At 33.7% G+C, this 12,422-nt stretch overlaps 1 long non-coding RNA gene across 1 annotated transcript in view; it reads right to left on the bottom strand.

Moving 5' to 3' along the window:
* Positions 1 to 9,680: 9,680 nt before the first annotated feature.
* Positions 9,681 to 12,422, bottom strand: part of LOC146403814 (uncharacterized) — an 86,939-nt gene continuing 84,197 nt past the window's right edge. The window contains exon 4 of the long non-coding RNA XR_014844988.1: positions 9,681 to 10,758. This is a non-coding gene — a long non-coding RNA (uncharacterized LOC146403814). The remainder of the gene's footprint in view (positions 10,759 to 12,422) is intronic.

Raw genomic sequence — 12,422 nt, 5'->3', positions numbered from 1 at the left:
AATTTAATTACCAAATGTAATTAAAGACATATATTATTTTTGCCAATTTTTATCCTTATAATTAATTGCAAATTAGATATTTAATGTATAAATTATGTGAAAATTATGAAGCTCATTCTTCAATGCCTTTTCTTCTAAGAAAATCTCTGAATATTGATTAACTAAACATATCAATGAAATCTGTGATGGAAAATAAAAATCAAATAACTAACATTCATAGAAAAGTTAAACCACAAATCTATTTGTTGAGATCTATAAGCTGCTAAAAAGGAATGCATTCATCAGGATAGGTTAATATCTATAACATACAGTTCCAACTTCACAGTAGCTTCACTAATGTTGCAAGGTAGATTAGAAAGAATTTCAGCTCCTTGCAGTCAAGGGCAAGATACTTCCATCTTCTGGCACCACCAGTTTGTACATGGCCTCTAAACTGAACCATAAAATGGAAGAGAAAATAGCAGGCAAATGTAGACTCGGTCAGTACATGAATCAGAGGAGGAAATGGGTTTGACTAAGCACCAGCAGTCTGTCCTTCTACACTGGGGCAACCACATATACTCTTCATTCTTTGTTCCATTTATACAGCCCATTCACTCCTCCACAAGGGAGAAAACCTAAAATGGTTTAGGTAGCTGCACTTGGCCATGGCCCAAGATCTATCTCTGGGAGATTTTTCAGTTTACTACTAAGTAAAAAGTTTACTACTAAGTCAGAATGTGATACCTCTTTGTCTGATCAAACTACAATCTAAAGAGCCCCCATCAATTCTAATTATGTACAATGTACAAAGGGATAGGATAACTGATATAAAAAACTTCCACTTGGGAGTTCCCGTCTTCGCTCAGTGGCTAACGAATCCAACTAGGAACCATGAGGTTGAGGGTTCGATCCCTGGCCTTGCTCAGCGGGTTATGGATCCGGCGTTGCTGAGACCTGTGGTGTAGGTTGCAGATGCTGCTCCGATTCCGCGTTGCTGTGGCTGCAGTGCAGGCCGACGGCTATGGCTCTGATTAGACCCCTAGCCTGGGAACCTCCATATGCCGCAGGAGTGGCCCAAGAAATGGCAAAAAGACAAAAACAAAACAAAACGAAAAAACTTCCACTTAGAGAGAAGGCAATGGTAATTGCTGGGATCTTGAGAGGTGAGCATCAGGTCCCTGACCTGGTGGGGAAGTGGGGTCCCCTGATTAGTTCTGATTCTACTCTTAGAAGGGAATACTTCTTTTTCATTTTTTTCATGAATCCTAGCACTGATATTTAGGGAAATGAGTGAGCCTTCCTTGATCAATTTTGAAATGGTTCTTGGGTGGTGTAGATTTTTTTTAAATCATTGGATTTTATATGGAATGATTGACCAGTGGGGACCTGCCATATAGCTCAGAGAACTCTACCCAATATCCTGTGATAATTCATATGGGAAAAGAATCTGAAAGAGATTGGCTGTGTGTATATGCATAACTGAATCACTTCGTTGTGCAGCAGAAATTATCACAACTTTGTAAATAAAATATTCTTCAGTAAGACTTCAAAAATGAAAGAAAAAAAAATATCAGAACTTTAGCAATTGAACTCATAGTTCCTTAACAACATAATTCCCCCAAGTGCTTAAGGGGCTTCCAATCTATTTGTTTCTAGTCAGTTTTCAGTGTTCAAATTCTAGTCAGTTCTCAGTTCTCTGCATCATTTCATTGCATCCTTGCCCAATATTTATCTCTATTAGCTTAATGGCTGCTACCTTGAGGCTATCTAGTTTGAGCGGAAAACTGAAAATCTGGATTTTAATAGGCCTTTGCTGTTTTCTCAAACTTATTTCCTTTTCCTTTGCTTAAAAACACACAAATTTTCTAAGACTTTAATGCCACAAATTCCCATGCTACTTTATCCTCTGGTTTCCTTTCTCTTTATTATTGCACTGTGTCTAACAGTCTCAGAACTTATCTCCTTCTTGCCAAATATAGCTAATAATTGTCAACACACACAACAACATTAATTCTTTTCAACCACTCCCCCTAGAGCTCCTGGCATGGGCTTTCTTCCAAATTGTTGCAGGTGATGTTGTCACAAAGAGTTTTGCCTCAATATAACATGGATTATTGATTTTCCAGCTTTTAAAATCAGTTTTTTTCTAGAAGTTTGAAGTTACTAGATGCAAACTGTTAAATTTAGAATGGATAAACAATAAGGTGCTACTGTATAGCACAGGGAAATATACCCAATCTCCTGGGATAGACCATGCTGGAAAATAATATAAAAAATGCATATACATATATATATATATATATATATATATATATATGACTGAGTCACTTTCATGTACAGCAGCAATTATAAATCAACCATATTTTACTGAAAAAATATATAAATTAAAAAATAAAATCAGTTTCTTCTCTCACATTTCTGATCACAGTTAATGTCATGCAGTCAATCTTTTTGTTACAGTAAGACGCTATTTCTAGTATCAAAATTCCATCAGTCAGGGTATGTTAAACATCTACAGTAACTCCTAAACCTCATTGGCTCAGCCAGTAACTTGCTCATGCAACAAATCACTGTGCTTGGCAGGGGAGTTCTGCTCCTACAGTCATTTAGATATCCCAGCTCCTTCTATCCTGTAGAACCACTATCTTTAATATGCGATGCTCAAGATCATTATAGGATGTGAAGAGAACAGTGCACAGCAGATTTTCATGGGTCAGGCCTGGGTTCAATTTTGCCAACATTTTATTAGTCAGTACTCTGTCCTATGACCCCAATATTATTTAGGAGGAATGGGCAAGATGACTGATGTTTGTGCATGGGAATAAAAAGAAAAAATTGTATACCAATGAACAATAGGAAACATTTCCATGAAGGAATCTTAGAATCTGTTTCATATTAGGTATTAAAAAGTCATTTGGTGACTTCAGTAGATAAAATAAAAAAAAAAATTCAGGAGTTTCCTTTGTGGCTTAGAGGGTTAAAGATCAAGTGTTGTCAGTGCTGTGCCTCTGGTTACAGCTGTGGTATGGGTTCACTCTCTGGCCCAGGAACTTCCACATGCTATGGGCACAGCCAAAAAAAGTACAAAAAATATCAAAAAATCTTTAAAAAAATAAATAAATAGAATCAGGAATTTTATAAGTTGTACCTTGTCACTTTCGTAAATTTATTTACTTGGAGGTTCTATAAAGTATGTCTTCTTCCTAGCTTGCCTTTTCTTATTGGGCATTTTAGCAGTGCTACCAGGACCCTCTGGAATTCAGGTCAGAGTACTCTGGCATTCTGTAGGACTGAATTCTAGCATTACCTGTGTGACTTGTCTTTTAGGATTCCCTTTCTGAGTAAAAGGTACAACAGTCCACTCAAATGCCTAAGAGAAAATTAGTGTCTTTTTTCTTGCCCTTTCTGTTTATATATGTCAAATCTTATTAATTATTAGGTCCTTTTAAAAATATTATAATTAATTTACAATGTTCTGTCAATTTCTGCTGTACATCAAAATGACCAAATTATGCATGTACATATATATCTATATATATATGTCTATACATTCTTTTTTCTCACATAATCCTCCATCATGTCCCATCACAAGTCACTGGATATTGTTCCCTGTACTATACAGCAGGATTTCATTGCTTATTCACTCCTTGCATGTACTAATACTACACTCCCAGCCCATCTAGTTCTTTCCCCCCTCCCCTTGGCAACCAGAAGTCTCTATATCCATGTGTTTGCTTCTTTTCTGTAGATAGGATCTTTTGTGCCATATATTAGATACCAGATATAAGTGATATCATATGGTAGTTATCTTTCTCTTTCTGACTTACCTCATTTAATATAAAAATCTCTAGTTGCATCCATGTTGCTGCAAAGGGCATTATTTCATTTTTTTTTTTTTTAATGGCTGAGTAGTGTTCCATTGTGTATATGTACCATGTCTTCTTAATACATTCATCTGTCTATTGACACTTAGGTTGTTTTAATGTCTTGACTACTGTGAAAACTGCTGCAATGAACATAAGGGTGCATGTTATCTTTTTGAGTGAAAGCTTTGGACTTTATTATTCCTCACTAATAGCACTTGAAAAGACTGACTTTTCTTATCCTTAGTGCTATATCCTCCAAAGTAATTTCTATGAGTTCAGCCTCCACTCCTTATTAAATAGGCAAATAGGATCACAAAACTCCTCTGCCTCAAGTTGAATAATATACTATTTAACACAACATTCACATTGTTTTCATGTGGCCAGACCCTAATGCCCTTTTTCTTTTTCATTATCACTCCCCAAATTATGTTCCAACCTCTGACTATTGTTTCTGGAGATTGACTTTCCTGACTCTTCCTTTTTTTATGCCCACAGAAACATTTCTTTTTCCATATTTCTATACTGTATTTTCCTTGTCTTCTTGTTTGTCTCCTCAATAAAACTTGCCAGATCCTTAGGAACAACAGCAGTGTTTTGTTTATCCTTTCATTGCAAATCCTTAATATATTCCCAAGCACACTGAAGACACTCAGTATTCTTTTCTGAATGATTGAATGGAAACAGATAATAGCTCCTAAGCACTTTCTATCTCACCCCTATGAGTCACCCAAGTAGTACAGGGACTAGTGGACACCTTCCTAACACAGGAGTCTATAAACATACTCAAAATGCACTGAATGCACTGTTGCCTTATTCACATAGCACAGAAATAAGATTTAAGTACTCTAGAGTCTCAGGAGTGTTTTAAAGTATATATTTGGACATCATACTAGGAAGTATCTCTATTAGTGTGTGACAAATATCTGCTGAAATAGAAACTACATGCCAGTATCTGTTGGCAGCAGAGAGACACTTTTATTTTCCTTTATCTATCTTTACTGAAAAGAGGGGATTGAGATGGGAGATCTTCAATAGCTTGAAAGAAAACAGATTTCTCTGTCTTCCTTTTTTTCTCTTCTCCCTAAAAATTATTGGTGCAAATTATTAAAAATAATTTAATTTTATATAATTATTTAATTTTTAAAAATTATTAGAGGCTAGGAGCATGTGGAATATGCAACTCTGGGTATTACACATGGTAGGCATGCAGCCTACATTTCTGGAGGAGAGGTATATTAATAAAGAAATATTATAGCAAAAAAAAAAAAAAAAAAAAAACAACAAAAAAAGCAATGATTCTGAGGTTAGTTCTCAAGATTCCTTCTGGCTAGTCTTGTTTCATGCAAGTTCCTGAATCCACACTTACTATCAACACAAACCAGGAGAAAAAATAATACAAAGCCAAAGCACAAATTAAGGTTCATTAATTCAGCAAGTGAGTTAGAATTAGTAGAGTCAAATAAGCATCACAGGTGATTTTAATGTAGTTGATTTAAATTGTATTTTAAATATACTGGTGTCACATACACAGCATAGGAATGGAGTTATACCTGTGGAAATGCAATATCTTAATTACTATTTTCTTTGCCTTTGGGAAAATACACATATAACTACACCTTAAATGCCCTTTTAGGCTTATCTTTATTTGTGGCTTGGAAGTATTCTAAGTAAATTGATTACAAAACACTTTATGAGCAACCGTATATAGGTTATGATTCTTTATCGACAGATCCGAGTTAGCTATTTTTCCACCAAAATCTGCCACGGAGGAAAGGCACGTTTCTCATTTAACTTGGACAAAAGATTTAGATTTTGTCTCAACAAAGACTAAGAAGGGGTCGTAATTATACCAAATAAAATCTCTTGCCCCACAAAGGCCAGCTTCAGAGAAGCAGAGCTAAGTAGGACCAATTAATATTATCTTCTCTATCAACCAATATAGAGCAAGTTACACTTCTTATCAGCCAGGGATTCTGAGGTACTGATTATGAATTGCCTTTTCTTTTTCTTACTTTATCTAAATGGGACAATTCGATCATTTTGTTTCTCCTTTTTAGTAAGACAGCAGACAAAAAAGGAGTAAAACATGTTCTTCCTTACCTTTTTTCAATTTCACACAGAAAATTATGTATATCTATTAAATATTATTTTTCAGAGTCTCAAATTAAGGTGTGAATCACCAAGACAAGGATCCATTAGTTACCAAATACCTCATTATAATTTTTTTTATTCTTCTCCCTTTAGTAAGTTAAAATGGGATAATAAATTAACAAGTGCCTGAATTAATACATGGTTAATTATCAAGCATGAGATCTGCAGATCAAATTACCCTTGGTAAGTATTTACTGGTGAAATATGAGTGTGGATTTGCAGTCAGTTCCTTTATTCACAATTTCATCTTTTCTGAGCTAAATGAAAAGAAATTGTAAAGTTTACTTACAAGCACATGAATTCCAATAAGTTATGTTAATGTTCAACATTTTTTCCTTGATCCTTAAAAAAGCTTTGAATAATTCATACAATTAAATGAAGGTGAAGTGAATGAGCAGTCTCAAGTCTGTTTTCCTACTTCATTCATTTATTCTTCAAACATTTCTTGAGAAATTTCTATGTGGCAAACGTGATAGCAGATTTAGTGGTACAGGGATCAACCAGGTATGGATTATCTTCATGAGATTTCAGTTCAGTGAATACTCACCATGAAACAGTGAATGAAATGAAGTTAAATAAGTAATACAAGAAGCACTTTTGAATTCCTTCTTTTTCTAGTTTCTATGGTGAGGTTTTAATATATTTTAATTGAATTTTTATACAGATAAATATAGGTTCACACACAGTTGTAAAAAATATTACAGAGAGTTCTCTTGTACAATTTGCCCAGTTCCTCCGAGGGTAATAATTTACACATTCGCAGTATATTACAACCAGTATACTGAGATTAATATAATCCATCAATGTTACACAGATTTCAACAATTTCACTTACACTCATTGTGTGTTAATTAAATTTCATAGAATTTAATCCCAATTTTAGGTTCATATAGATTCTAAACAATGGTAATAGCACAAGGATCCTTCCTATTACCCTTTGTCACTTCATCCACTTCCCACCCACCCTCCATCCATTCCTAGCAAACAAAAATCTGTTTACCACATCTATAATTTTGTCATTACAAGGACATTATATAATGGAATCCTTTCACATAGCATGCTTCCCTTGAGAGCCTTCCGAGTTTTGTGTTATTTCCTTTCAATTGCAGATTGATGTTATGGATATACCACAGTTTCCTTAACCATCCACCAGTTTTAGGATATTTAGATTAAGTATTGGTCTATTACAAACAACATAAACAAGAAAAAAAAAACTTCTACAAACATTCCTGTGTAGGATTTTTTTGGGCAAAAATGTCTGTATTTCTAGGATAAATACCTAAGATTACAATTTGATTACTAAGTGTGTTTACTTTTTTGAAAGAAACTGTCAATTTTCAAGTGGCTTCATCATTTAATAGTCCCAATACCAATGTATGAGTGACCAGTTTCTCTGCATCACCACTAGCATTTGGCACTGCCGTTATTTTTTATTCTTGCTATTCTGATAGATTTGAAGTGATACCTCATTGCAGTTCTGTTTGCATTTTCCTTTTTACTAATAATATTAAAAATTTTTTTTGGTATGCTCATTTAGTCTTCTTCAGTTAAATGTCTGTGTATGTATTTTACTCTTTGCTAACTGAATATTTTGGTGTTAAATTTTGAGAGCGAAAAAAAAAAAAAAAATGGAGTTCCTGTCGTGGCGCAGTGGTTAACGAATCTGACTAGGAACCATGAGGTTGAGGGTTCGATCCCTGCCCTTGCTCAGTGGGTTAAGGATCTGGCATTGCTGTGAGCTGTGGTATAGGTCGCAGACGCGGATGGGATCTCGTGTTGCTGTGGCTCTGGCATAGGCTGGCAGCTACAGCTCCGATTAGACCCCTAGCCTGGGAACCTCCATATGCCTCTTGGAGCGGCCCAAGAAATGGCAAAAAGACAAAAAGAAGAAAAAAAGTTTTAGAGTTTTCGTAAATTTTTGTGGATTTTCTAAATAAACAATCACATCATCCAGATAATTTAATTTCCTTTTCAGTCTACATGCCTTTTATTTTATTTATGCCCTACTGAAGTGGCTATTTGGATAAAAGTTTGAATAAAAGTGTTGAGAGCGGACCTTCTTTGTTCCTGACCTTAGGAGGAAAGCATTCAACTGTCACCCTTAAGTATAATATTAGCTGCAGGGATATTCTTTTTAATGCTTTTTCTTGAGTCGAGGTTCTTTTATTTGGGGTGCTGGAATTTGTCCAATGATTTTCTATATTGAATAATAAAATCATATGATCTTTCTTCCTTGTCTTATTAGTACAATAGATTAATTTGACTTTTGAATGTTGAACAATCATTGCATTCTTGATCATCTGTATTATTCTCTTTATACATTGCTACATTCTGTTTCCTAATATATTTCTGAGGATTTTCCATGTAATTTCAAAAGAGATACTGTTTTGTTTGGTTTTTGTACTGCTTTTGTCTGGTCTTAATAATTCTTCCCTCCTAAAATGGTTTGGTAAATTTTCCATCCTCTTCTATTTTCTGGAAGACATTGTATACATTGTAAATTCTATTTTAAAAGTTAGCTAGTTTGGGCCATCAAATCCAACTGAATCTGAGATTTTTTAGGGAATATTTACATTACAGATTACATTTTTTTATGGTTGTAGGACTACTTTATTGCCTTTATCATCTTTATTGAGTTTTGGTATTTTGCAGACTTTGAGAAATTGTCCATTTTTTCTGTTATCAAGTTTAAGAGTATCAAATTGTTCCCAGTATACCCTTGCTATTATTGTAACGACTTATGGATTTGTAGTTACATCTTATATTTCACACTTAATATTGGTAATTTATGTCACTGACTATCACATCTTCTCTTTATTTTTGTCAGTCTTGACAGAGTCATCAATTGTGTTGATTTTTCTAAAAGAATTAGATTTTTGTTTTATCAATACCTCTATTTTATTATTTTCACTTTTATTGATTTTTTTATCTTTATCATTTTCTTGTTTCTACTTGCCCTGGATGTATCTTACTCTTCCTTTTCTAGTTTTTTTTTTTTTTTGAAGTAGAAGTATATTATTGATTTGAAATTTTTATTTATTTCTAGTGAAAGCATTTATTGCTATAGATTTCCCTCTTTAGAACCACTTTAGCTACATTCAATATTATTTTTTATTTCATTTTTTAAAGTTTCTGTGGTTTAAATTTTCTGTGAGATTTTTGTTCACAGATTGATAATTTTGCAGTGCATTATTTAATTTCTAATATTTTTGAAATTTTCCTATTGTGTTACATTATTGATTTGTACTTTGATTTAGTAAATAAGAAATGAACAGATGATGACATAAGATAAAGGGGAAAATACCATATTTTTCTCTCTATCCTTCCCCAGATGTTTGTATTACTCTTTTTAACTAACATTGGCAGTAGTTAATTTGATTATAATTTTAGGAAAATGAAGTAGGAACATGAAGTAAATTGGCTCTGGAATCCCTAAGACTGATAATTATTTTACAGGTGAAGTTTTTGAAATTTCTGAATGTTAAGAAATAAAATTTCAGTTTTCATAAAGAAAATGCTTTTATTCTTAGAACAGTAATTCTGAATACAAAAGATTTTTATTGTTATCCTGAAAGGGATAAGATAATAGAAAGTAAGTACAAATAAAGCTCAGATTATTCTCAATTCATGAAAAATAAACTGCTCTTGACAAAAAGTATACATTCTATAGAATTATCCTTAAGTTTGCTTAAATTTTAAACCCAGGAAAAGCATAAAATTAGTCCTTAAGTGGAAGTCTATTAGTTAAATAGTTAAATTTGTAGTTGGATATTTTTTAACAGAATCTACTGATTGTTATTTGTTACAGCTGCAAGATCTAGCAAAGGCTCTTAGGGCATGAAATATGATAGAAGCCAGCAATATGTAATTTATATAGAAAATATTTCTGGACAAGACAAGTAGAAGGATGTTTACAGAGGTGATCTTGCATGACAGTAATATATCTTAAAGTGTTTTAGATTCACAGCAATTTCTTCTCATTTCAAATACTCCATTTTTACTCTAGTGCTTATTTTAAAACATCATCAAGCTTTTCAGTGCTTAAAAAAGCTAAAGAATACTAAGGTAAGACTGTAACACTTCAGAATACATTATTTTTTAGCCAGATGTGTTATCAACATAGTACCAACAAAATAATGTCCAAATGAAATTTTGCTTCTATGTTGTGAGGTGAATGCTGCAAATGAATTCTAGAGAAATATGACCTATTTACAATAAGAATTAATACATTAATCAAGGAATAATTAACTTAAATTTGCATCAAGGGGCTTGGAAAGTACTCAGATACTCTATATGAATAAGCCTCTGTTATGTAACCTACTGAATTCATACCATTTCCCTGAAATATAAGGAGAACATTTTATTTTTAAATGCTGTTTTGCATATAGCACGTATTTTAAAAACATATATTGATTTTAAGGTATTTTTCTTTATTCTAAAATAGATATCTTCTCCCCATCTTATTATTTGTTGGCCTGAAAAATAGATGGAAAAATTTTATCTCAAGGTCAAACACACAGCTTCAATTTTTTAAAATACTACCTCATGTTGTTATTACTACTATAGATTTGTGCTTTTTTTTGTAACTGAAAGAAATTTGAATGACAATTATAATCAGCCTCAAAAGGATTTTATAGCAAATAGCTATTGAACCTGCCATAATTTGATGGTATTGGAAGACGACAGAGATGTGGTGTGGCCAATGATTGGCAGCGATAAATGGCAGCTCCTGGCCAGGCATTCCATCATGTCAAGAACTCCTGCAGAAAGTAGGCAACAAAATCAACAATCACTTTTACATGTTCAGTACTTTATCATTCAAAGACATCTCTCAAAGTACCTTACAAGACTGTACAATGACTCAGAGAAACAGCTGGCAATGCCAAGTAGGCAAACGAAAGCTAAATAGGAGGGGTGGGGGGAGTAATACATATGGATTTGATTGAGGAGGGCAGAACACCTTTGATTTGGAGGAAAAGATGTTAACTAGTCAAGACCTGAAGTCCCATCATGGGATGTTTGCTCAATGATCATTTCGGTTGAACTATACAAATAACACAGTTCTTAGGTTTAGCAGAGATAGCCCAGAAAAACAAGCAGAAGAAAAAATTTTATTACTCGTTTTTTTCTGGGGTTTTTTTGTGTTTTTTTAGGTGAGAGAGAAGGTAAAAGAAAATAAGTCACCTAGAAAATTTTATAACCACTTTAAATTGGTTATTCTGGAACAAAAGCTGGAGATTTTAAAGATAACAAACAAAACAAGAGTAAAAACCATGGCCTATGCCCTTATTTACATGTAGAGATAAAATAAGATGGCTAAGGGCATCTATTAAAGTACATATTCCCCCCAGAAGGTATTTAGTAATTATACATTTTACTGGTGACAAAGAATATACTTCTGTTTTCATAGTTCCAAATTAAGAAACTTAAATTCAAAGCTATCCAAAAGAGCAAATCAATGGCTCAGCCTTTAGACTTTTTGTGCTTGCTTTAGTGCAAGATTTCTCAATCTAGCTGCTATTGACATTTGAGACAAACCATTGTTGAGTGGGGGAGTTGAAAACTTCCCTATAGATTGTAGGATGTTTAGCAAAATCTCTGGCCTTTTCCCATTAGATGCCAGTAATAAAAACTGTCTGGAGATATTGTCAAATAGTTTTGGGGAGGAAAAGGGGCTGCAACATTTCCCTCTGTTGAGAAACCACTGCTTTATTGTCCTAGGAGATTTGTTTTGTTGAGTTATCTCTTCTGACATCCGGATCATAAGAGTTGCTGCTGACTTTGCCAAGTCTTTAATATGGACAATTTTATCAGCACATTTAACTTCTCTAACACCACGCTATGATTGCCAACTTCCCAGTGTGCTGCCTCACCTGGACATCAGGACTGCAAAGGCGAAATTAACATTTCCATTGTTGATTATGGATTCCCCAAGGACAACCTGGGCCTTGGCACATAGGACTTAAGCAATAGCTATAAGTAGGTATTCAGTGAATTAATTACCTTCTTTGTCATATGTAATGAATTCCAGTACAAAAATTAAGAACATAGAATGGACAAAATAGTTTGTAAATGTAGGATGTATGTATTTGTTTTATATAGAGAAATTCCTTAAGGCTCTGATAAGCAGCACAGCAACTAAAAGGTAATGCATGGTTATGTAAAGGCTGAGTATAATGGCTAAATTTATCATCTCTGCTTCCTAAGCATAAACATCATATTATCCTCCTGAGGCAAGGAGGTATTAACTCAGGCCTCCAAAATTAAATAATTTCAATAAAAATAGATTGGTCATACTCATGCCATTAGAGAATGTAGGAGTATACTGTTATAGTCATATTAACCTCTTTTATAGTGAAACTCAAAGCATCACTGTGGGGCCAGTCAAATCATTTTATCAAGATTATAAAACATGGTCCAGAGG

The sequence above is a fragment of the Sus scrofa genome, chromosome 4, assembly GCF_054392235.1.
Source record: "Sus scrofa isolate SSC_HxYL_T2T_F1_AM1 chromosome 4, Sscrofa_HxYL_maternal_Yorkshire_Landrace_v2.0, whole genome shotgun sequence".
In the NCBI taxonomy this organism is placed as follows: domain Eukaryota; kingdom Metazoa; phylum Chordata; class Mammalia; order Artiodactyla; family Suidae; genus Sus; species Sus scrofa.
Note: the sequence above shows the minus strand (reverse complement) of the source record. Positions and strands in the feature narration are given on the sequence as shown.